Here is a 26,065-nt window from a genome sequence, read left to right on the forward strand (position 1 = left end):
ATTTGAAATAAATACATATGGATAAATAATACCCTGTGCGATCCAACGCTCTAGGGGTATGTATACATGAATGTGCTATAAAGCCTCAGAGAAGAGGGAATGCCCACTGGGATCAGGTCAGGTATGTGCATATAACAAGGATAAAGTCAGCCTAAACCTACCTCTGGTCAGATATTAGTGGACCAGCTGAGACATATAACGTGGTGGATACTGACAGTATGCCATGGGCAGACGAACCCGCAGAACGGTAGTATACCAATGCGGACTCACGGTCTAGTGTACGCAATTAGAACAGTGCTATGAGAAGTCCAAAGAATGTGTACATTCATTATAAGTAATTATACATTAACGAGTCATCAGAACCTTTAAAGAACGTATGGCCCTTCATCGATCGGCCATCAAAGCCGCCATTGAAGGCAAGGATAACGATCAGCCAGTCGCAAGGCATTTCAAACTTTGCCAACATCCTTTATCTAGTTTGAAATATCAAATAGTGGATCATATCCCTATTCCCATCAGAGGTGGCGACAGACAGAAGCTGTTATCGCAGTGTGAAACACGATGGATTGTCCGGCTTAACACCATCGCTCCGCACGGACTTAATGAAAAAGTAGTATGGAGCATTTTCTTGTAATGTTTTCTTGCAGTGATTTAACCTTTGGAGTGCAGTGTATACTGTATTCTTATACACGTAGAGTTTAGCCTAGCCTAGGGCTGCTTGTTGTGTCATTTATGTTCCAACATTAGCCTACGTTTGCTTTCAGTTTTTGACTGCATTTTAGTGCAGCACTTTGTAGCCAATTTACATTGTTCAATACGGCTTTGAGCAGAACGTAGGACTGTAGGGACCTGAGTATAATATGTGCCTTTTGAGTATGTTCCCTTTGTATGCAATATACAGTTTGTTTTTAATGCACCATATCACGTTGGAAACGTTATTTTGTTTCCCTTACAGATGTACGTGTCACTTTTGCATTTGTCACAGTTTACATGCACATTGCACTTTGTTATTACACTCCCCATCTGCCTCTGTGAGCGGCGCTGGGCTGAGTGCGTCTGGTTGCCAGGCGACGGCCATGACATCTCTCGCGAGATGTGCCGGACTGGGTTTTGCCTGGTTGCCTGGCGACGGTCACGTCATCACCCGCCGCCGGAGCCGCTCCCGCGCTCCGCCCTCGTTTGACAGCAGTGGCGTGTGTAAGTATTTAAGGTGAGAATTGTTTTAACACTGTTTGCTTCACCATGTGTCCTTGAAAAAAACACCCGCCGCGGTGTTGAAACGTTGGACCCTCATGTTGTTTTTCACATAAAGATTTTTCTCTTTTACCTAAATCCGTGGAGTGCCACCTGGTTTTGTGACACGGGGGCAGTGGACATCTGTCTCCCAGCTTCACTGTGTATATCTGAAGGAGGGCACCCCGGTACTTAGTCGCTATCACTGAGTGCCAGCTATTCCACACAATATATATATATATATATATATATATATATATACAGGGTCGGACTGGCCCACAGGGGTACCAGGGAAACCACCGGTAGGCCCCAATGCCTGAATGCTCACTCCTTTCTCTAGGGATCAGGTTCCAGACTGTGCACTTGTATTATACATGGTAGATATGTTGCATTACACTGCACTAGACTATTGTGTATTTCAAGCCTCTGTGGAGGCTGGCCACACCCCCTCTTTGTAGGCTGGCCACACCCTTAAGTATGGGCCCCTACCACTGCATTCCCCCGGTGGGCCCTTCATGCCCCAGTCCGACACTGTATATATATATATATATATATATATATACACACACACACACACACACACACACACGGCTAGAATCCATACATACACACACACACACACACACACACACACACAATAGGCTAGAATCCACAGCACTCATACATCTGCGATGCCAGTAGTATTTGTGACCACACCATTTAAATAAATAGAAATCATACAAATTCAGCACTCACCTAATTTTATGATTTTGTTTATTTAAATGGGGTGGTCACAAATACCCACTGACACCGCAGATGTATGAGCGCTGTGGATTCTAGCCTACTGTTTATATAAAAATGTTGTGGTCGCACTTTTTCTTGCACCCCTATTGTCCATTTGTAAATTTAATGTCAAGAAATTCCCCAGGTGTTTATTAACTGATATGCCTTGGTGTGGTTCCTGTCTCTTTAAAGGAGTGAGACAGGACCTAAACCCATGATAGAAGCATACTGTGTATTTACAATCCAAAAGATGCCTGAGAGCAATGCTCATATATTTGAAAGTCAGTGTAGGGACTGACCAAATGGGAATGGCTGTGAAGTGGTTGGCCAGCTTAACAAACTATTGCAATATTTTTGATCATAAGAAATATTCTCATCTGGGAGCAGACCCTGCGTAATTAAAGTATGGGCATACACCTGACCACCTTTTGTTTAATCCGAACCAGTACCTGCATCGTTGGTGAGCCTATGGACATAGTAATAAAGACTTCCATAAAGGAGTAGCAGTTAGCCACAGAATGTCCCCTCTCCTTGTAAGACACACAAACTGATTCACACAGCCCCGCAATAGTCATCCTCCGACTCAATCGTCACTCCGTACCATGTGGAATAGGACTTCTCCTGACATGTTCATCCATGATTTGCAGTACTATGCCCACGCACCTCCCACCTGGACATTTCCATCAGGAACTATCAGCGAGGTACCATTAAAACTAGGTTAGCATAATATGAACACTCTCTGTAGAAATACAAATCTACCTTTTTCTGCACATAAAATACAATAATTCCTCATCTCTCAGAGAAACTTAAAATCTGTGAAACTCTGCACCTTCATTAAACGGAAGTGGGTGTCTGTAAAGAATAAGACCTCATAGGGCCCTATTGGTTCAGGCTCTACCCACATCCACACATCACAGCATTTTCTAGACAAACTCGAGCTGTAGGGGGAGGTTAAACAGTGAACCCCCTTGCACTACACATAAAAAAAATCTATATATATTGTACATACACACACATGCTAAATATTCCAAGTAAAACTAATCAAAAGTGATATCTACAACTAGTTGCACTAAAGACACAACATATACTGTTACAATCAGGTTCAATTATCAAAATGCATTAAATTATCATTCCTGGGGCAAAAGTAGGACTTCTGGAGGGAATGGGATATTCCATGTCAATGCACCAGAGTGGAGATACCCATCATGCAAGGGGCAGGGCCGCAACAAGGGAGGGAGGGGGGTGGGGGCTCGGACTCTGAGCAGTGGAAGATCAATTACAAATCCCGACCCTTCCACTACTAATACACAGCACTAACTGTAACGTAAGATGCTCCAACTTTAAGAGGAGAACAGAACAATGTGTGACATATCTTTCATTGTCATTGAAATTGTGACAAAGTCCAGATTGCAGAAAAATTAGGACTGCCCCATAGCAATAAGGACATCTTGCATGTTGCCCTGCTCTCTTTCACCTGGTCTGGAGATTACACTACCTGCTGCTGCTCATGGCTTAAAATCAATGGTTACTTGCTTGTATTCTTGAATGTTAGGCCCTGTTTTGAAACAGGGATAAGTATATGAAATATAGATGACCTGGCAATGAGTAAACACTCTCATACCTCCCAACATGACCCTCTCCAAGAGGGACATTATGCTCTGCTCCTGGACTTCCCTGTTAATTTACGATTGCCATCATCTGTGCTGAAACACCTTTCTTATCCATTAACCTGTTCAACACAGTTGCCGGCAATCATTAATTAAGAGAAAAGTCCAGAAGCAGCGCATTCTGTCCCTCCTGGAGAGGGTAATGTTGGGAGGTATGCACTCTGTGTCACCAACTATGCCAACCATCCCCAACATTACTTCAATAACACTCATGTTAATAATTACGCCTCCTTACCTGCAACCAGGGTAGAGCCGTGGCTATATATTCCACCTCCATGAGGTTGAAACAATCTCTATGGGTGAAATGTGACATGGGTTATGCATTATATGAGGGATACACCCAGCGTCTGATGATATATAGGAGTTAAAGACACAGCTGTAGTGGTAGATTAGGAGGCAATCACCCACATGGCTAGGATTAAAAAGGACAAAGTAAGTGCTCTGCTGTGTCTTGCTGAGACAATTAATCCCCCCAAAAATAATGTATTTACAATTTAGTCAAACATAAAGCTAAAGATAAAAATATAAATACATCTCATATGCACACAAACCATCCCAGTAGTAATAAAGAGAACTTCATGTAACCATAAAAACTAATTGTAACAGAGATTCTATCACTTCCATCCACTGTGTTTACAATAAATAACTGTTCATTTGCAAATGCTCGCATGTGTGTATATATATATATATATATATATATATATATATATATACACACAGTACCAGTTGTTATTGTCTCTCCAAAGCTTTCATTTAGTATTCTCATACGGTACAGTATTATGCTTAGTCTTTCTAAGACTCCACTATAGAGATGCATGTATATATATAATAATTTTCATTCCAGTCACACTAGGAGATGAAAATTCTCAGCCAGCCAGCGTCTCATTGGCTGCCATTACATATCAACACTGCAGATAGTCCTCTTCTCGTGTTACCTGAAAACAACTTTGCTGCAGTGAGCTACGCTGATCTGTGATGATCCTGGCTGTCTCACTTTCAAGCAGAGAATTAGTAGCCCGCAGCAGCTCCAGGGGTCAAACAGAAAGCAGGTTTTCAGCTGATTGCAGAGGTTTCCATGGACTTGGGTATTGTTAACTAGAGATGACCGGGTTCGGTACTCAGAGAACCGAACCCTACCGAACTTCACGTCTCGAGCCCGGATCTGAGTCAGGCTCGGGTTTTCCCACCTGACTCGGAAACCAGAACACGGCAAAACGTCATCATCCCGCTGTCGGATTCTCGCGGGATTTGGATTCCATATTAGGAGCCGCGCGTCGTGGCCATTTTCACTCAAGTCTCGGAGAGTGTAGTGAGAGGACATGTCTCCGTCCTCCAGTGTCTGTGTGGAGGCGGGAAAGTGGGGTGGCAAGTCTTGTGCTGTGTTGTGCTGCTCAGTCCAGTCCAGTGTAGTCCGTGTATTGTGCTGCATCAGTCCAGGCAGTCACAGTGTTGGTGTCCTTTCCTGCCAGTGTAGCTGTATAAAGTGTTGTTGACTGTGTTGTGCTGCATTTGACCAGTGGTAGTGTCCTGTCTCATCAGTCATTCCAGTGACAATATACGCTGCTTCTATATGTCCACTGCTGCCGTATAATAATATTAACAACAACCACAAGTCTCTTACAGTATTGTTGTGTTGTGCTGCATAAGACCAGTGGCAGTGTCCTGTCTCATCAGTCATTCCAGTGACGATATACGCTGCTGCTATATGTCCACTGCTGCCGTATAATAATAATAATAATAATAACAACAACAACCACAAGTCTCTTACAGTATTGTTGTGTTGTACTGCATCAGACCAGTGGTAGTGTCCTGTCTCATCAGTCATTCCAGTGACTATATACACTGCTGCTATACGCCACTGGTCCTGTCCATCAGTCATTCCAGTGACGATATATGCTGCTGCTATATGTCCACTGCTACAGTATTATAATAATAATAACAACAACCACAAGTCTCCTACAGTATTGCTGTGCTGCATCAGACCAGTGGCAGTGTCCTGTCTCATCAGTCATTCCAGTGATGATATGCGCTGCTGCTATATGTCCACTGCTACAGTATAATAATTATAACAACCACAAGTCCCTTACATTGTTGTTGTGTTGTGCTGCATCAGACCAGTGGTAGTGTCCTGGCCATCAGCCATCAGTCATTCCTGTGCCGCATATTGTCTTATATAACTACAAAAAAATAATGGAGAACAAAAATTTGGAGGATAAAATAGGGAAAGATCAAGAACCACTTCCTCCTATTGCTGAAGCTGCTGCCACTAGCCATGACATAGACGATGAAATGCCATCAACGTCGTCTGCCAAGGCCGATGCTTAATGTGATAGTAGAGGGCATGTAAAATCCAAAAAGCCAAAATTCAGTAAAAAGACCCAAAAAAAGAAATTTAAATGGTCTGAGGAGAAATGTAAACTTGCCAATATGCCATTTACGACACGGAGTGGCAAGGAACGGCTGAGGCCCTGGCCTATGTTCATGGCTAGTGGTTCAGCTTCACATGATGATGGAAGCCCTCATAACTAAGGCCTTGACACTTATGTTGGTGTTAGACGTGCGCCCGGTATCCGCCATTAGTGCAGTGGGATTTAGACAATTGATGGAGGTATTGTGTGCCTGGTACCAAATCCCATCTAGATTCCACTTCACTAGGCAGGCGATATTGAGATTTTGCCATTTAATACCAGTGATTTGGACGTATAAGTACAGTGATCTTGCCAATTAATTCCAGTGATTTATAATTATTAATTACAGTGATCTTGCCATTTAATTCCAGTGATTTGGACGTATAATTACAGTGATTTTGCCAATTAATTTCAGTGATTTATAATTATTAATTACAGTGATCTTGCCAATTAATTCCAGTGATTTGGACGTATAATTCCAGTTGGAATTGTTTGTGTTGCTTGGCTTAGTCATACAGCTACCTCATTGCATCTCTTCGACATCTTTGCATGAGGTGTTGTTTAGGGCCTAGTGTTTGAAAAGTGCCGTCCTGTGTGACACTGCCGTATGAGTCCAGGGGTACTGCTGTATTAGTCCAGGGGTACTGCCGTATAAGTCCACCAATTGCAGATTTTTTTTTAGTGTGACTGAAGCATGCTGGAGATGCTGTCAGTGGACCGAACAATTGCAGCCCACTCTCGACATTCAGCCACTGAGAGACACTACTAGATGGGCCAGGTGGTTGTGTCGCTTAGCTTAGGCCTACAGCAGCAGTGGCCAACCAGTGGCTCTTGAGCCGCATGTGGCTCTTTCTCCATTCAGATGCGGCTCCTGACACTTGAGGTCAGGTGACCGCAAAAGATACAGAAACCACTGTGCTCCAGCCGTGCACGCAGTGCCAGCGTCACTAAGTGGACTGAGGGAGCCGGATACTAGGTGAGAACCCACTGGCAAGCAAAGGGGGACTACAGCTACCTCAGCATGGACCACCTCGGGTTTGGAGCAGGGGCTACTGGACACATGAAGAGCTACTACAGTGGCATGGGGAGCTGGAGTGACACATGGAGGAACTGATATGTATTATGTTAACCTTGCTTTTAAATGTATTTTATTTGGCTCTGGCTTTTTTTATGTATTTTATGTGGATGTGGCTTTTAAAATTTATTTTATGTGGATTTGTCCCTTTCTATGTATTTTATTTTGGATTTGGCTTTTTCAATGTATTTTATAATGGACGTGGCCTAGCGGGCACAAGACCACGCCCCATTTTTGCACACATGCCTTTGGCGTGCACATGGTGTCGGCTCTTTGGCATGCCCAAAGATTTTTCTTGGCTCTTTGTCGCTGACTGATTGGCCACCCCTGGCCTACAGCAACCCCGGTTTACCTTTTTTTCTTCATTGCATCATGTGCTGTTAGGGGCCTTTTTTTGATATCTGCCCTCCCGTGTGCCACTGCAGTGCCACACCTAGATGGGCAAATTGTTTGTGTCGCTTGGCTTAGTCATACAACTACCTCATTGCAAATCTTTTTCTTCTTTGCATGATGTGCTGTTTGGGGCCTTTTTTTTTATATCTGCCCTCCTGTCTGGGCCAGGAGTTTGTGTTGGCAAAACCAAGACACGAAAGTGGAATTAGAACCAAACACAAGACACGAGAAGTGCCGGCCGCACATCTCTATTGTTAACTAGCCTAGTGCGGCAACTTGAAAATACGTGGAGTGAGATTCTAGTGTATTTATTTGCCCATCAACTTTGGTTACATATGTTCAGTCATATTTTCCTTTATCCACCAGGATTCCCATTCACTTCTGCCCTGGTCACTATGGATGTCACTGTTCATATGCTGATTGACATTTCCATACCCTTACATTACATATGTGACTCTAGCTCTGATATGGGTTGTGTAACATCTATGTTTGATACAGATCGAGTCTCCCATATCTGAAATGTTTGGAACCAGAAGTGTTTTCAGTTTTGTGTTTTTCCATATTTGCATACTATAATGAGATATCCTGAGGATGAGACCCAAGTTTAAACACACAATGCGTTTATATTTCATATTCACCTTATACACATTGTATACACACCTTATACACACAGCCTGATTGTCATTTTATACAATATTTGTAAAAATGTTGCATTAAACAAAGTTTGTGTGTTTATAGATGAATTACATTTGTTTCATATAGTCTCTGATGCACCTAAGGAACCAGGAGCGTAGCCAGAACTTAGTGGGCCCCATAGTAACATTTAGAAGGAGCCCCTGTCCCAAAGTTTCCAGACAGACAACTCTCTACAGCAGTTGTTAATTTTCTGCCCCATAATAGTGTCCTAGTTCATGTTCTACACCATAGTAGTTGCTAATTCACATGATGTCACACTGTAGGGCTGCCAGTACACCTTATGCCACACAGTATCCCCAATTCACATTATGACATAGTGTCCCAGTGGTGGGATTCAAATAAATTAACAACCGGTTCTATGTCCTAATGACCATTTTAAGTATACCGAAAGGTAGTTTAATAATTCATGCATTTAATACTCAAATAACATCCATTATGCGTTATGCCACACACTGTAATGCCAATTACATATTATGATACACAGAGTTATGGTCCTGACACCATTTTATGCCCACACACAATAATGCCACTTACATTGCCTGGGGTCTACTATGCGTTGCCAGGGGTTTCATGCGCGTTGCTAGGGGTCTCCTGTGCATTGCCAGGGGTTTCATGCATGTTGCTAGGGTTCTCCTGTGCGTTGCCAGGGGTTTCATGCATGTTGCTAGGAGTCTCCTGTGCGTTGCCAGGGGTTTCATGCACGTTGCTAGGGGTCTCCTGTGCGTTGTCAGGTGTTTCCTGCGTGTTGCCAGGTATCTCCTGGCCGCTGCCCCAGTAAAGTTGAGAAGGGTGGGTGCGGACTTCAGTGGTTACTGCTAGCCCCCGCAGCCCCCGCAGTAGATTGAGACGCGCTGGGGGCTGCGGAAGTGCTTCTGTACCATAGCAGTCACAGCAGTGTAAAAAAAACACCCTCTTAAAATGCCCGCCGCTGAGGAGACAGGTGCTAGAGGTCAAATGTGACCTCTAGCATCTGTCTCCTCCTTGGCGGCGGCCATTTTTGGTTGTTTTTTTTTACATTGCTATGGTACAGAAGCACTTCCGCAGCCCCCAGCGTGTCTCAATCTACTGCGGGGGCAGCGGCGGCTAGCGCTACTGGGGCAGCGGCGGATTCCATGGGTGCTCCTCGCGGTCCATGGGTGCTCGGGCCCGGGAGCACCCACGCAATTAGCAACCGGTTCTAAGAACCATACCTAACTTTAGGTATCGGTTCTGAAGAACCGGTGCAAACCGGCTGAATCCCACCACTGCAGTGTCCCCAGTTCATATTATGCCACACTATAGAGACTCCACTTCATACTGTGCCACAATCTTCAGTTCATATTATGTAAACATTATAATGCCCTCCAGTTCTTTTTATACCACATTACAACGAGCAGATCCAGGGTATAACTAGATATATTGTAGACCCCAAGGCACAGGTTTGTTATGGCCCCTATGTATCACCCAATATTGAAAATGTATATAACACATGTAACTGTGACAGAGAAGAGGGGTCCCTCTCAGCTTTGGGCCCCATAGCAACTGCACTCACTGCACCTATGGTAGCTACGCCCTTGTAAGGAACCCATTCTACTGCACACATTTATAATTTGATACTTCATAATCTTCCAAGGAGGATCAACAACATACAACAAAGGCAAAAAGAAGATGCTCTTGGGACTGGGCTTATAACCAGAACTCATTCTTCTGAACTTAGAAGTCCCTATAAGTTAAAAAGCAGATGAGGTGCTGACTAGAGAGTAGTCTGTGTAAGATGAATATTCTAAAATACAATTTCTATGCTACAACTCAAATCCTTACAGTACAGGTAGGGTTTCCTTTACCTATTACTTATGGTGGACATACACAGGCAGGTAAAATGCCTGTCAGACCGACACACATTTAATCTGACACTGCAGATATAACAGACATACACTGTGAGATCTCTCACAATGTATTGTCCATGATATCGGTGCTGTCTGGGAGGAGACTTTTAGCCGTTCCTTCCCATGTGAAGGAACAGAGGAAATGTACATCGGTCGGCCACGGCAGGGCATATACTGCCTGATGCGGCGAGCTTGACACTTTCAAAATATCGAATCGGAGAAACATGCTGGATGATCCGGCATACGTGACCGATCGATATTACCGGATCGATGACACATACACACTGCAATTACAGTATGTGCCGATCTGCTGATATTGGGCGAATTGGACAGATAATTGCAGCGTGTATGCCCAGCATTACAAATACCCATATCCCCAAGTTATAATTATTAAATTGTCTAAAAATCCACTAAACAGTTTTGTTCAAAACTATCAATTACTTCCCAAATTCCTTAATGGTTTTGGCAATTCCTGAGCATCCCCACATTTCTGATCATCTATATAAGTGCTATCAAACTAACTTCCTGGCGGATGTCTTCACGACAAAATGCTTTGGTGGACCCTTCTTCATCTGGACACCACAGAAATCCATGGTGATATCCTTCTGTTGGAGCTCCCATCCATTTGGATGAAATGGAAATTGCAAAAATCCTGGGACTGCAGCCTTTATCAGATAACCTTTGATCAAGTTTTGAACTGATCATACTTTTAAAAATGTACACACACAAATTTTAGATATTGTATGTAATAAAAACTGCTCTGTCCAACATTGGGTGATTTGGGGATTTGGGTGTGTTACAGAGTCACATCCTGAGGAGGAATTGCATCCAGAAGTGCTGTGTGAGAAAGATACTGTACCATGATAAGATTCTGAGCCAGTCTGAGTTCAGTACACAAATATTTGTTTATCAGAAGCATCAATATGGAACAAAAATGCTATGCTCTGCGCGATTTCCCGGGTTTTTCTTTTGCATTTCTCTGATATACAAAGTTTTATATATATGTAACATGTCGGTCAGCCCTCACGCACCTTCGTAGCTGACATTCACCTCTCACATCAATGGCACGTGGTGCTCCGCAGTTTCCATGTCAGTTACTCGCAATGGTGGCATTTGTTCAGTCATGATACACTTTCACCACAGCAGCACGCAAACAGTTCACAAACTGTGCTGTTTCAGAAATACTGGCGACCCATAGTGTCTATTGCCACTCGTGGGTATCCATGACACCCATAGAGGGAGAACATAACCTGTGGTGAGCGCAGCAAGCCACCATGTCCGCAGCGTGGCGAGCACAGCGAGCCCGCAAGGGACTTTCTAGCGATTTCTTTGCTGCCGACATACTGGTGGCGGGGATGCCGCTGTCTGTTTACTGACGGCCGGCATCCTGGCCACCGGTAATTCATACCGAACCCGTGAGAAGTAGTAGTACTGATGTGTCCATTTGCAGTTTTGCCAATGCCGGTCGTGAATATGCCAGGTAAGTGTGTACCAGGGACGTGCAGTCAGGGGAGGCAGTGCCTCCCCTGTCATAATGATTCAAATAATATAAAGAAGATACTTATGACACATATTCTGTGTCATAAGTATCTGCATTACCCTTTATATTATTCTAATTATTTCTACCCTGTGAAAAAGAGTTTGAAAAGTGTTTCGGAGGCACTGCTCTGGGGTGCCTCCCACTGTCTGTGTGAAAGGGCCGGAAGAGGGGGGCGGGGCCAAGCATCGGGCAGGAAAAAGCCATTGAAAAAATCCCTATAGGCGGCACTTGTAAAAGTGCCTCTTTGGCAGGGGCGTGCTTTCAGTCCATATGAAAGCACGCCCCTGTCACTGTGATTGGGCAGTAGAGGGTTCGGGAAGGGTAGGGGGGAGGAGCGGGCACCAAGGATGTGAGATATTTACAGTACACTTAACTGTATGCGGCCGTCCCTGGCCGCTCGTCCAGCAGCCCGTTTTCCAACCTGGACCCCAGCACAATCACCTACAGCTGCCCGTCCTCTAGCCCATCTAGCAGCCCGCCCCCCTGCACCAGGTAGAAGAGGGAGCCACTCAGGGAACTATATGGTGAAAAAGTTCCCTGTGCGCGATGGTGCCACAGAGACCCCAGTCCCACTTCCACTATCAGTGGCGCAAGCAGGAACCCCCCCTTATTTTTGAGACGGAGACTGCTGGTCTCCGTCTCAGCAAAAGGCGCGATCGCAATCGCGACCACGGAGCTGCCTGCTCCAGCACAACAGAGAACTATGCAGTTCTCTGCATCCAGAATGTATGAGAGGGAGCTGCTGGGTGTGCATGCTCAGCCACCCTGCTGGCTGTCTGCTCCCAACCCCTGTGGTGCATCAAATACAAGTAAGTTTAACATCTGAGTGTACAGAATGTATATATGTATTGTATTCATAGGTATGTATGTGTGGGTTTTTGTGTATGATCTATGAATGTGTGTGCCTACTGTATGTATGTATGTATATACGTTTATGGTGAGTGCTGGGCTCTCAGTATATATGTGTATGTATACTGTATATATAATATCTATTGGTATTGGTATGCCTTGAGGATGGGGCTCTGCCCCGAAACGTCGCTTTGTGTCAATACATTTCATTGTTTATACCAAGCCTCTTGAGTGCCTTATTGTCCACCATTGGAGTTGTGTATGTTTTCTGGATTATGGCACCGGGGCACGCTGTCCATTGAAGCTGAGTGCCGGCTGAGTTGTACTACTATATATATATATATACATATATATAGAAAACAGCTGTAACCCGGCACTCCACTAAAGGGATATGTGGATTACTTGCTGCGGTGCCCTCCGTAGGTTAGTTGCACTAACCCCATATAGTTCGTAAAGTTCGGCGGCACTCTAGCAGACTTTCAATGCGTTTTAAAATAGCATAATTTTATTGTTCCAACGGCGTTTCGGGGATATACCCCGTCGTCAGGGACAGCACATCACCAAACTCTCCCGGATTTATTTAAACGTTTCGGTCTTTAATAAACCTTCCTGGCGAAGGTTTATTAAAAACCGAAATGTTGAAATAAATCCGGGAGTGTCCAGTTCTGTTTGTGAGAAGTCCGTGAGTGCAACCTGTTACACTATATATATTACATTTATTGAAGGAGAGCACCCGGCAGGTAGATTATCTTTATTGTGAGTGCCGAGCGCATGTAAGTACATATATATATATATATATATATATATGTATATACACACACACACACACACACAACCCCCCCTGACTAAATCCTGCGTTTGCCCCTGCACCTCACTCCCCCTTTGACACTGCCACCACTGCCTGTCTCTGGCTTACTATGGCATACCTCCCAACTGTCCCGATTTTCGTGGGACAGTTCCGTTTTTTTGGGACTGTCCCTCCCGCAGGCAGCAGTGTCCCGTGGTGTGAGGGGGGGCAGTTGAGAGGCTTCTGTCACTGCTGCTCTGCTTTGCAGAGCAGCAGTGAATAGACGCTGTGCGCATGCGCACAGCTTCTATTCACGAGTGACAGAGGGAGAGGGGCATGCCAGCAGCTCACAGAGCGCTGGGCATGCCCCCTTCAGTGACGGACTAGGGAACGTGGCTTACGTTCGCTGTATCACCGCAAAGCCACGCCCCTTTTCGCCACACGTGTGTCCCTCTTTCAGGATAAAGAAAGTTGGGAGGTATGCTATGGTCACTCTGAGTGTGGTCCGTGCAGAGGAGCCGCGCTGCAGTTCTAGGCCCAGGACGTGTTCCCATCACCCTTTCCTTCTCTCTATCACACTCTCACCCTCTGCTACTGCTGTTACCCTCTCCCTGGCATCACCCAATGCTGTCACCCCCTCCCTGGCGTTACGTTCTTCCTGTCACCCTCTCCCTTGTGTCACCCACTGCTGTCACCTTCTCCCTGTCACCCTCTCCCTGGCGTCATGCTCTTCCTGCCACCCTCTCCCTGGGGTCACCCTCTCCCTGTCACCCACAGTTGGCACTGACTGCTGCCACCCTCTTCCTGTCACCCTCTCCCTGTCACCCACAGTTGGCACTGACTGCTGCCACCCTCTTCCTGTCACCCTCTCCCTGTCACCCACAGTTGGCACTGACTGCTGCCACCCTCTTCCTGTCACCCTCTTCCTGGCACCAGCTCCCTGGCATCAAACACTTCCTGTCACGCTTTGCTGGCTATTTTGTTATCCAGGACTTTCATTCACTTTTAATAGCATCGCACAAGTGGCAATATTAAGTTAATGGAAGCTCTGGACAACAAAATTGCACTCATGTCCTCCTCCCACTCCCTCCCCAGTCCTAAACACTAATATTTATTTTTTTATTTGATAAAAATTGACAATATATTAGTCGCCTGCTCATCACAAGTTTGATGAGCAGGCAGGCTGCGTGCATTGGCGGTAGTGGACTGAGATGCAAATTAGTGTTGGGGGGGTGGGGTAGTTGATGGCGATTCTGTAAGCCATTGGCGGAAGCGGTGCCCATTAGTGGCAGGAGTAGCGGGCACCAGGGGCGGCGGCAGCTGGCATCGGCTCAGGTGCAGTAGTGGGCGACGGGAGGGATCATCGACGGAACTCAGTGAACATTATCGCTGCAGTGCCTTACCAACCACTGACCTCACCGCACGCCACTGGTGTGTACATTCGCACCAACGATCCACTTGCATTACATTGGAAAACTGCAGGTGTGAACTTATGCAGCAATGCTATGATTTATCAGTTCATCAGATAAGCTGTATTTTCATTGGGATTAAGGCTGGTGGGGGCCAAGGGACAATGAAGTTGTGTGTCCCCTTCCCCCAGTAAAACTGCTTACAAACAATCCCCCCCCCCCCCCCCCCGCATGACAAACCCATACCTGCACCATCACAGAGCAACAGGGAGTGGTGCTGTCTCACTGGGGCTGGGCTGGCAGTAGCAAAGCTCCCTCCTCCTCCCGAGTCCCGTCAGGTCTGCAGCAGCTGCAGGGCTCCCTCCTCCTCCGAGTCCCGTCAGTTCTGTAGCAGCAGCAAAGCTCCCTCCTCCTCCCGAGTCCCGTCAGGTCTGCAGCAGCTGCTGCAGGGCTCCCTCCTCCGAGCCCCGTCAGGTCTGCAGCAGCAACAGGGCTCCCTCCGCCTCAGAGTCCTGTCAGTTCTGTAGCAGCAGCAAAGCTCCTTCCTCCTCCTGAGTCCCGTCAGGTCTGTAGCAGCTGCTGCAGGGCTCCCTCCTCCTCCGAGCCCCGTCAGGTCTGCAGCAGCAACAGGGCCCCCTCCTCCTCAGAGTCCTGTCAGTTCTGTAGCAGCAGCAAAGCTCCCTCCTCCTCTCGAGTCCCGTCAGGTCTGCAGCAGCTGCAGGGCTCCCTCCTCCTCCGAGTCCCGTCAGGTCTGCAGCAGCAGCAGGGCTCCCTCCTCCTCCGCGTCCCATCAGGTCTGCAGCAGCAGCAGGGCTCCCTCCACCGCGTCCTGTCAGGTTCGCTGCAGCATCAGAGCTCCCTCCTCCTCCGAGTCCCGTCAGGTCTGCAGCAGCAGCAGGGCTCCCTCCTCCTCCGCGTCCCATCAGGTCTGCAGCAGCAGCAGGGCTCCCTCCTCCTCCGCGTCCTGTCAGGTCCGCAGCAGCATCAGAGCTCCCTCCTCCTGACTCCCGTCAGGTCCGTAGTAGCAGCAGAGCTCCCTCCTCCTCCCGAGTTCCATCCCGACTGGCCATTACAGTATGGCTGCATTTCCGCAGCATGGTGCTGCGGTGCTGTATGTCCTCTGATGTCATGCGGTGCAGCACACAGCCGGGCAGCGTCTGAGACAAGTGCTCTGGTGCTCAGTGCTGCTCGGCAGAAAAACGCCACACGATGCTAACTCGCTCCCACTGACATGGGGACACAGTGGATGTAAGGGCCCCTAATGTGTCGGGGCCCAGGAATGACTGCCCCTGTCGCCCCTGCTTTCCGGCTCTGTATAGGACCACTTTGCCCCAAGCAGTTAGTAAGTAAAAGATGACAAGTTCATAGGGGTCTATTTACCAAGCCTTGGATTGAGATAAAGTGGATGGACATAAAGTACCAGCCAACCAGCTCCCAACTGCCATGTTACAGGCTGGGTTTGAAAAATGACAGGAGCTGGTTATTTATCTCCATCCACTTTATCACTCTCCAAGGCTTAGTAAATAGACCCCATAGTGACATATTGGAGGATCCTGGAATGCCTCCATGTGAGTTGGCTCTGAATTTAAAAATACATAAATGAATGACCAAAAGTGATGCTATTATCATCCAGTGTAGGATCACCAGAGCAAAGACGTCTTGCCATGGCTGGTGGCTTACTGTAAGTTTGCAATGTATATATGTTACAATCCTGAGCACTCATGTTTTGTTAGTTATTGTTATGATTTACCTTTGCTTCAGTTTGTGGAACTACAGGTCACAGCTAGCTCCTGCATAGTTGTCTCCCAGTGCCTCAGCTCCTGCACTCAGCAACTGACTTCACAGGTGTCTGGATTCTGTAATTACAGCTGGTTACCTGAAAACTACTATTCAGCTTGTCAGCCTGCTCAGTCTGCACTGCAGCTGCATGTTATATCAATTACTGGGGGGCCTGTCTGGTGCTCACAGCTGATTGGTCCAGCCTGTTCTTTTAAGCCTCCCAATCCCAAGAGCCTTTGCCTGTTATAGCTACTCCACGCGGTGTTCTGCTCTCTGGTTCCTCTCTGGTCTCAGTTCATCTGTCCAGTGGGTTTTGTCTTGTTCCTGGATTGAATTCCAGCTTCACCATCTTGCTGACGACCTTAGTCTGCCAACTGCCGTTACCCTGTCTCCAAGTGTCTGCACCCCAGTCCGTCCGTGTGCCGCTACCTCCTGTGTCTCTCCTAGAGTTCCTGCTGCTGTTCCATCTCCACGGCCCCAGTGTACCATCTGGCCGTGTACACCCTGCCAACTTCTCCAGTTCCTGTGTATCCCTGCGGTTTGTCATATACAACACCTCTACCATAACTCTAGTCCAGTTCAGGTATCAAGTGATCCAGACAGGGGGCCACGACCTGCATGTCGGAAGCCGCGAAGCCCATATCCCCTTGTGGGGTTCCCTTGTGAAAATCTCCCGGCGTGTTAGACTCCGCGCCTCTGTTCTGGGTAACGTCAACCACTTGGTACCTGATTCCGGATTCTGCACCAGTTCCTGACAATATAATGGAGATCTCTGCATTTATATTATTATGTAAGATGTTAGTCTTCCTTGCTAGGCCATTGTACTTCTCTGGGGGATTTGTTTTTGCTTATCTAGACTAACACCTCCTTTACATGCACCTGTGATGGACCAATGAAGTGACTGAGCAACTACTGTACCATTCTGTGTAACAACATCAAGAATTGGCACAAGAGGAGTGAAAGGTCGGGTTCTGTACAGTTTTAGGTTCAATATATAAGCCATGACCAAGATACATTAATTAGCACGCATAGGTGGCCAGTAATAATGCCTGCTCAGTAGTAGTTTGTGATAATGAAACACAGATAGCAAAGAAAAATAAAATAAGGGCCCTCATTCCGAGTTGTTCGCTCGGTATTTTTCATCGCATCGCAGTGAAAATCCGCCTAGTACGCATGCGCAATGTTCGCACTGCGACTGCGCCAAGTAACTTTACTATGAAGAAAGTATTTTTACTCACGGCTTTTTCTTCGCTCCGGCGATCGTAATGTGATTGACAGGAAATGGGTGTTACTGGGCGGAAACACGGCGTTTCAGGGGCATGTGGCTGAAAACGCTACCGTTTCCGGAAAAAACGCAGGAGTGGCCGGAGAAACGGTGGGAGTGCCTGGGCGAACGCTGGGTGTGTTTGTGACGTCAACCAGGAACGACAAGCACTGAAATGATCGCACAGGCAGAGTAAGTCTGGAGCTACTCTGAAACTGCTAAGTAGTTAGTAATCGCAATATTGCGAATACATCGGTCGCAATTTTAAGAAGCTAAGATTCACTCCCAGTAGGCGGCGGCTTAGCGTGTGTAACTCTGCTAAATTCGCCTTGCGACCGATCAACTCGGAATGAGGGCCAATATTCATAGTTCAGGCACAGCAGTGTGTTCTGATCAGATTTTATAATTCAATGCCTTCTGATATCAGCAGATATCTTCTGATTCAGACCCACAGCCAGTGCCCATGTTTGCGTAGTTGATTATTTGCAACTGTGTGAAAACTTCTGAAATCTCTTACAGCACTTGTATTACCCTGAGTGTTTGCACGATGGGCTGCTGCATTAAGGACAGATAGAATCAGAAGTGTGGTGGAAAAGTGATGGGTATTCCAGTGCCATGGAGGTGGCTAGAAAAGCACAGAAAAATAGTCCGCTCAGTGGGCGTATTATGGGAGTGTCGTAGGCGTGTCACTGCAAGTGGTTGCTTTGACAGATGCACAGCCACAAGCTGTTCTAAGTCTCCGCTGTGACTCATTCCTGTTTGCATTCCAGCTGTTGCTTGGCAACTTGGACACTGGCTGCTACGTGCAGCAATACACCTGTTTTGAATACCTCGTTACCTGATTCCAGCCTGATGACTCTTCTTATTGGTCCATCTCCCTTTCAATAGGTAATGTGGGGATTTCCTTCCTGCCGGTGATATTCCAAAGTTCCTGTGTCCTAGTCAAGCCTGTCACAAGGTCACTGTACAGTTAACAGACTATCTGTTCCTATGCCCTGGTCTATCTGTCCGAATCCTGTCTCCTTGTATCCTGCCTCAGTCCTCAGTGTACTGTCCCTGCTAGTCCTGTACCCATCCCCAGTTGGATCCTGCCCTATACCTGCCACCCTGTGTTCATTCCTGCTACGTGTCCTAGTCTTGCAGTGGCCTTCCAGTTATTCTCATGCATGGTCCTGATCCTTATCTAAGCTCCTGTCAAGTCTCTGGATATATCTTTCCAGTCCTAGTTCCATTCACATCTAGCCTGTGTGTCTGTGGATGCCTTCTGCAATAAAGTAAATTTACTCCAGCCATGCCTGTAAGTCACTATCCTGCAGCATATCCAATACTCAAGCTACATCTTGCCACTGTGTATTATTACAGACTGCAGCCTAGTCACTACTCATCTAGCAAGTCTCTCTGCTTCAAAGTTCAAGCTGCCAGTACTCTGCTTTCACTCAACACACATACTCAGCACCTGGTTGTTGCCAGCAGTTAACCACCTTATTACTTCAGTTATCATTGTTTAGTTATCAGTGCATATTCAGTCCTGCAATCTTCAGTCATCATATCTTGTCAAGCCTGTCTACAGTTGCCATTCCAGTTAACTGCTAACCTTACCTGCAATTAACTACTGCTTTGCTGTTATTCTGGTTTTCATCAAGTCCTGCTGTCTTCAGTTACACCAGCATAGTCTGCATAACCTTGTCTAGTCATGCGGCATCCAGTCTGTCTGCTGTAACCCTTGCCTTGCCAGTCATCCTGCAGCTAAACCCCAGGCTAGCTACCTTGTGGTCTCCGGCCTATTGTGTGAGCCCCTACTGTTGGAGGTTTAAGTTCAGGGGCCCCCTAAGTACTGGTGTGTATATCAAGCACTATGGGAACAGCAGGTGGTTGCTATTGGCAGAAGACCCTCTTCAGAGCTCTAAGGGTCTCACACAGTGCTGTAGTTCCCTAACACAAGCATATTAGATCATGGTCCGACAGAGCAAGTACACCTGCCAAAGTGCTGGTACATTTAAATGGTGTGACTGATGGTGGTTTATGAGGATGCACTTATCAGTATTACAGCATTCATGGGCATTAAATGTCATTGCTATTCAGCTGCATGGAAGGACACATGGGAATGCATTTGTAGGCCATTTACATACACTTGCAGATGGGCAACTGCCAACTGACTCTACTGCATTGGCTTTTGCGTGTTTGTTTGGATCACTAATAAAAGAACTGGGGAGAGTGAGTGGAAGAAAAACCCAACATAATAATTATTTTTTTTGGACTGTTTTTTTTTACATGAATCAACTATACTAGTAAGTTGGATAATCCGTTATGAGTTTTGGAAGAAATGGCACACACCTTTGCCCTCCAATGATAAACTGCCAGCTGCCTTTCTGGAAAATTTGTTTGGTCTTGTTCCAAATCTTCACAGATAGAGGGAGTTATTCAGAAACGGATGCAGATCTTACTTCTGCAGCAAGAGCTGTGTCCATCTACTCACATGCTGGGGCTGCCCAGCATGTGTGAGGTGCTGCCCCACGATGCGTTCACAATTGTATAGCGAACGCATCGATTTGAGGTTGACCGCTACCTGGCTGTGCTGGCAGGCAGGCCACTGCCATTTTATTATCACAGAGTCTGCGTGTCATGTCTGGCAGCCGCTCTGAAAACAGTGCTGACACGCCTGCAGTGTCCAGACCACACCCACCAAATGGCGCAACGATGCCCCCCGACTGCCGCCGCTGTCAAATCACCTTGTAGTTGCATCCTTCTGGGATGCGGCTGCATGGTGAGGGCTATAGTCAGTGGGCGTGCGCAGATCCGATGGATCATTGCATACGAACACAGCGACTACGTCCATTTCTGAATAAGGCACAGAATTTGGAAAAGGATCAACCAGATACTACGCATCTTAATCTGAAAATATTGGTTTATTAAATACATCCTTTGCCATTGTCTTTTCTCAACTTGATTCTGTAGATGTCAAAAAATATTCCAGTACTTTTGTATAAATATTCTCATGAATATTATTCAGGAATATGAAAAATATTAATCAGAGCATAGAAAAAAATCATCACTGAAGCAAACTGTCTAAGATACCGTATATAAAATATGCCCAGGAGAGAGCACAAGGGCTGACATCTTGCCCCAGCTGTCTCACAATCTGTACTCCATGCTGGCCCTGATTGTATTTAGAATTCCCTTGGAGAGTACATGCTCTAAACTCATGCAAGGCTTCCTATTAATATGGCCATGAAAACAGATTAAAACTAAAATAAATAAATAAATAAATAGGATAATATATTTAGACATAAATGGATATGTTGAATTCACTAAATGAAAAGTGAAATTTCTAAAATACAACAAAAACAGGACATAGGGGGTTATTCAGACCTAATCACTCCTCTGTGAATTTGCAGTCGTCTACAATCGGACAGCCGCTGACCAGACAGAGTGAAAACCCGCCCCGTGCAAGTCTGCGTACGCCTTGCGAAAAATCAGTGTTGATTTAAGGTTTTATCAGCTTGATTGAGATTCCTATAACCTACCAACCTTCTGTTCTAATAAAGTTGGCCCGTGGGCCTTATTCAGAGATGAATGCAAACCCAATGGTGGGTGGACTGCGCAGGACCCATTCGCCCATGTGCAGAATGACTGAGAAAGATCCAAAGATGCAGCAATGATGTTACAAGCGTCTACCTCCGAGTCCCCCCCCCCCTCTCCCCCCAGTGTCTATCAAGGTCAGTAAATGAAGATTGGAGAAATGGAAAAGAATTTCTTGGGTGGTAAAGCAAACTTAGAGGATGATACTGAGTCTCACACAGACAAGACTGCAGCTGTGTCTCTGTGCTAATGCCACAGCCAATCTTGTGAATGCTGAGATGGCCACTCTCAGCGCCTTCTGTTTTTGAAAATCCATCCTGGTGCGTCTTTAGAGGCACCCTCGCCATACATACGGACGCATCATAGAAACTTGCACCAACCCTATGATAGGTGCAGTTTCTCCATCTGACCATGACCTCCTGTGTGAACACTTGTGTGGCTTACAGCGACATGCCTGCAGCATGCCCGCGTCTGCTTAGCTGCCACCCAATTACCTCCCACTGAATTGTACAGACTGTGCACTGTGTTCTGCGCCTCTGAGCAATAACAACCACTGTGACTCAGACACATGCGCAGACTTAAAGCATCAGACAACTGCATGACTTTATTTAAAATACTTTGTTAAAAACAGGGGGAGTGCGTTATCCTGTGTATGTTGTCGCTATAAAAGGTTAAACAGATTTATTGAGTCATTTGGAAACTTACCCAGTACACAGGAATATTGCAGGTCCCATTTCCCAGGGCCATAACTATGGGTGTGCGTGCGGTGCCTTTGCCGAGAGCACATGGCCCTGAGAGAAGCACCGTTGCTGCCCCATGGTACTGGCATGTGGTTTGCAGGGTGCCTGGCATTCTCAGCACCAGGGAGCGGCAGCTGGTGCGCTTGCCGCTATGCTGTGTGCTCCGGTGCAGGGCTGCTCCCGGCATGCGGGTGATGCAGCCTCCCCGCTGTCTCTAGTCCGAGGGTGCCACCATTATTCCCGGCGTTCACATGTCGGGAATAAACCAATGGCAGGTCCCGGCCGCCACATGACACCAGCTGTGCTTCTAGGAGTCTTCTGCCTTGAATTTCTTCCAGATCCCTGCAGTGTAACTGAAACCAGAATCAATCCTATTCTTTGCCTTAGTTCCAGTGTTACCAGCACCAGTCCGGTTCCTTGCTATATTACCGGTGACACCAGTTATATCCAGTACCATCCTGGATCATCTTTACATTACCCGTAATATCCAGTACCAGCCTGGATCATCATTACGTTACCCGTTATATCCGGTACCAGTCCGGATCATCTTTCCATTACCCGTTATATCCGGTATCAGCCCGGATCATTGCTGCGAATATGACTATATTTGGTACCAGCCCGAATCATTATTGTAAATCCGATAATATCTGGTACCAGCCCGGATCATTGTTGCGAATCAGATATATCATAGGGGGTCATTCCAACCTGATTGCACGCTAGGATTTTTCGCTGCGCTGCATCAGGTCAGAACTGCGCATGCGTATGCACCGCAATGTGCAGGCGCGTTGTACGGGTACAAAGTGGATCGTTGCTGAGCGATGGATTGTACGAAGAATCCATTCGCACAGCAACACTCGCAAGGAGATTGACAGGAAGAGGGTATTTGTGGGTGTCAACTGACCGTTTTCAGGGAGTGGTTGGAAAAACGCAGGCGTGTTCAAGCGTTTGCAGCGCGGGTGTCTGACGTCAATTCCGTGCAAGAACAGGCTGAAGTGATCGCAGCGGCTGAGTAAGTCCTGGGCAACTCAGAGACTGCACAAAACTTTTTTGTACCGCTGGGCTGCACATGCGATCGCACACTTGCAAAGCAAACATACACTCCCCTATAGGCGGCGACTATCTGTTCGCAGCGCTGCAAAGAATAGCTAGCGAGCGATCAACTCGGAATGACCCCCATAGTTGCGGACCTGATTATATCCGGGACCAGCCCGGATCATTGTTGCATACCCTATTATATCCGGTATCAGTCCGGATTGCTGTTACGCTACCAGTCATATCTGGTACCAGCCCAGGTCATTGTTGCGTGCCTAGCTACAGAACTGTATATAGCATGGTTCCCTACCACCAGATTATTTCTGAGACTTCAATCACCACGGTGAACATTACCCATACCTACGTCAGAGTATCTGCACGTGGAGGACCTTCATCCATCCTTCTTTGTTCCGACACAGTCTCAGTCCCCCTTCCCAACCATCGGAAGAATCTCCGAGTGCTCAAACATCTAGCGCTAGTTCTGTGACAGGCATAGCATACTGCAGTCAGTAGACTGCTACAGAGCTGCCTTGAGCATCCTTAGTATGCCGAAGGCAGTGCTCTCCTTCCTAGAGCCGGTGGCTGAGTTCCTTAGGTGTGACGTCAAGGTTTAGGGGACGAGCCCGGCAGAGGCCGGCATAGAGCCCTGTTCCTACCCTGCATTTTCTGCAGCATAATCTCAATCCCAGATATCCCAGAGTGGATGCTGTGTTTTCCATCACAGGTCTATATACTATATTCATACCTCCCAACATTGGGAGATGGGGAAGCAGGACTGCCTGGCATGGCCTATAGAAAAGGGCATGTGGCTTCATGGGAGTGCCGCGATCGTGAGCAACATCCCCCTTTTCCATCTCTATGGGGGCATGCCATGACTCAACTGACCGCTGCTCTGCTAGGCTGAGCAGTGAGTGGCAGAAGCTTTCCAACTGCCCCCTCCCCATGGGACACTGCGGGCCGCGGGTGGAACAGCGAGACAGTCCCCAAAAAATGGGACAGTCCTGCGAAAATCGGGACAGTTGGGAGGTATGCTATATTTACTAGAAGGTGCAGCACTTGAAGATACAGAATCCAGCCTTGCGTAACATGAGTGTGGCTGTATCAGTAACCCCACGTGTTCGAACTGCTCACAGGAAGGGTGTGCTTGCATCTTGCAAGACTTTCTGATCTCATTGTGTTCACTGTGCTTTATAATGCATTGCATCTGTATCGCTAGGCATCAGAGCTTTCAGTATCACAATACTGTACATTCAGGGTCAAACACAGGATTTCCACATTTTATTTTGTGGCCCTGATATCGAGAATTACTGTAAAGTACAAAACAACCAGAAGGAAAAGGGCAGACCACCACCAGGGTACATATAAACTTACAAAATAAACCTTAATTTCATGCAATTAAAATACAGCAGGGAACCAGCAAAATATATCAACAGCGATAGAATAGGGCCAGAATGCAGTGTCGTAACTAGACATTTTAGCGCTGTGTGCAAGAAACGGCATCGGCGCCCCCCCCTTATATAAAATAGGGGTAATGTGTGCCGTAGGCACGTGCAAACAATCTAGGGGCATGGCTTCATGGGGAAGGGGTGTGACCACAAAATAATACCAATTCATATTATGGTGCACAGTAGTCTCCACTATTCAAATTACGCTGCACAGTAGCGCCACTACACCAGATAGAACCCCTTTTACATATTACTGGGGACAGATTCCACTTTTTACACATTACGGCAGACAAAGTCCACCTTTTACACATTACGGCAGACAGCGTCCCCTTTTTACACATTATGAAAAATAGAGTCCACCTTTTACACATTGCGGCAGACAGCATCCCCATTTTACACATTACATGAAGACAGTCCCGCTTTTTACACATTACGGCAGACAGCGTCCCCTTTTTACACATTATGAAAAACAGAGTCCACCTTTTACACATTAGTGCAGACAGCGTCCCCTTTTTACACATTACTGAATACAGTCCCGCTTTTTACACATTACGGCAGACAGCGTCCCCTTATTACACATTACGGCAGACAGCGTCCACTTATTACATATTACGGCAGACAGTCTCCCTTTTTACACATTATGGCAGACAGCGTTCCCTTATTGCACACTACGACAGACAGAGTCCCCTTATTTCACATTACGTCAGACAGCGTCCCCTTATTACACATTACGGCAGTCAGACAGAATAGATAGATAGACAGACAGACAGTCAGAATAGATTATACTTACTGTCTCCGCTGGCTTAGGCAGTCAGACTCCTCGGTGCAGCAGCTGCTGGCAGATCCCGGGCAGGCATGGAAGGAGGAGGAGGGAGCCGCAGCAGCGCACTGTAATTGGTGGCGGCGCCGTTGCAGCTGTCCCTCTCCTTCCACATTGGCTGGCCGCCGCCACTGTGAATGCTGGGAAGAGGGAAGAGCATCTCAGCATTCACAGCGGCGGCCAGCCTATGTGGAAAGAGAGGGACAGCTGCAGCGGCGCCGCCACCAATTACAGTGCGCTGGTGCGGCTCCCTCCTCACCCTCCCTCCTCTACCTTCTCACCTGCCCCTGGAGCTGCTCCTCTCCTCGATCCGGCACACACAGGCGGCTTGTAATGAGTCAATTTGACTCATGACAATGCCGCTGACTTTAGGGAATGCAGGAAGTTACGCCCTCAGGTCGACTGTGCTTTGTCACGTAGTTACGGCCCTGCCAGAATGAAAAGCTGTGCAATAAAAACAAAGCACTCTGGGTGCTCCTGTGTATAATACCATAACTATTGTATAGGTATCCATTTGAAGCAGGAATTTCTAATGGCATTTTAATACACTAGGTGGCTAATTATGTGGTGGATGCTACACCTCCTGTGTGTGTCATACTTGCCTACCCTCCTGGAAGCTGCAGAAAACTCCTGATTTTTGGGGTAGTCCCCGCAGCCTCGACTGCGGTCAGGATGGGAATAAAAATTCCTAAAATATCTGTGTTTTTGCATCTGTGCTACAG

This window comes from Pseudophryne corroboree, chromosome 6, assembly GCF_028390025.1.
Source record: "Pseudophryne corroboree isolate aPseCor3 chromosome 6, aPseCor3.hap2, whole genome shotgun sequence".
Lineage (NCBI taxonomy): Eukaryota > Metazoa > Chordata > Amphibia > Anura > Myobatrachidae > Pseudophryne > Pseudophryne corroboree.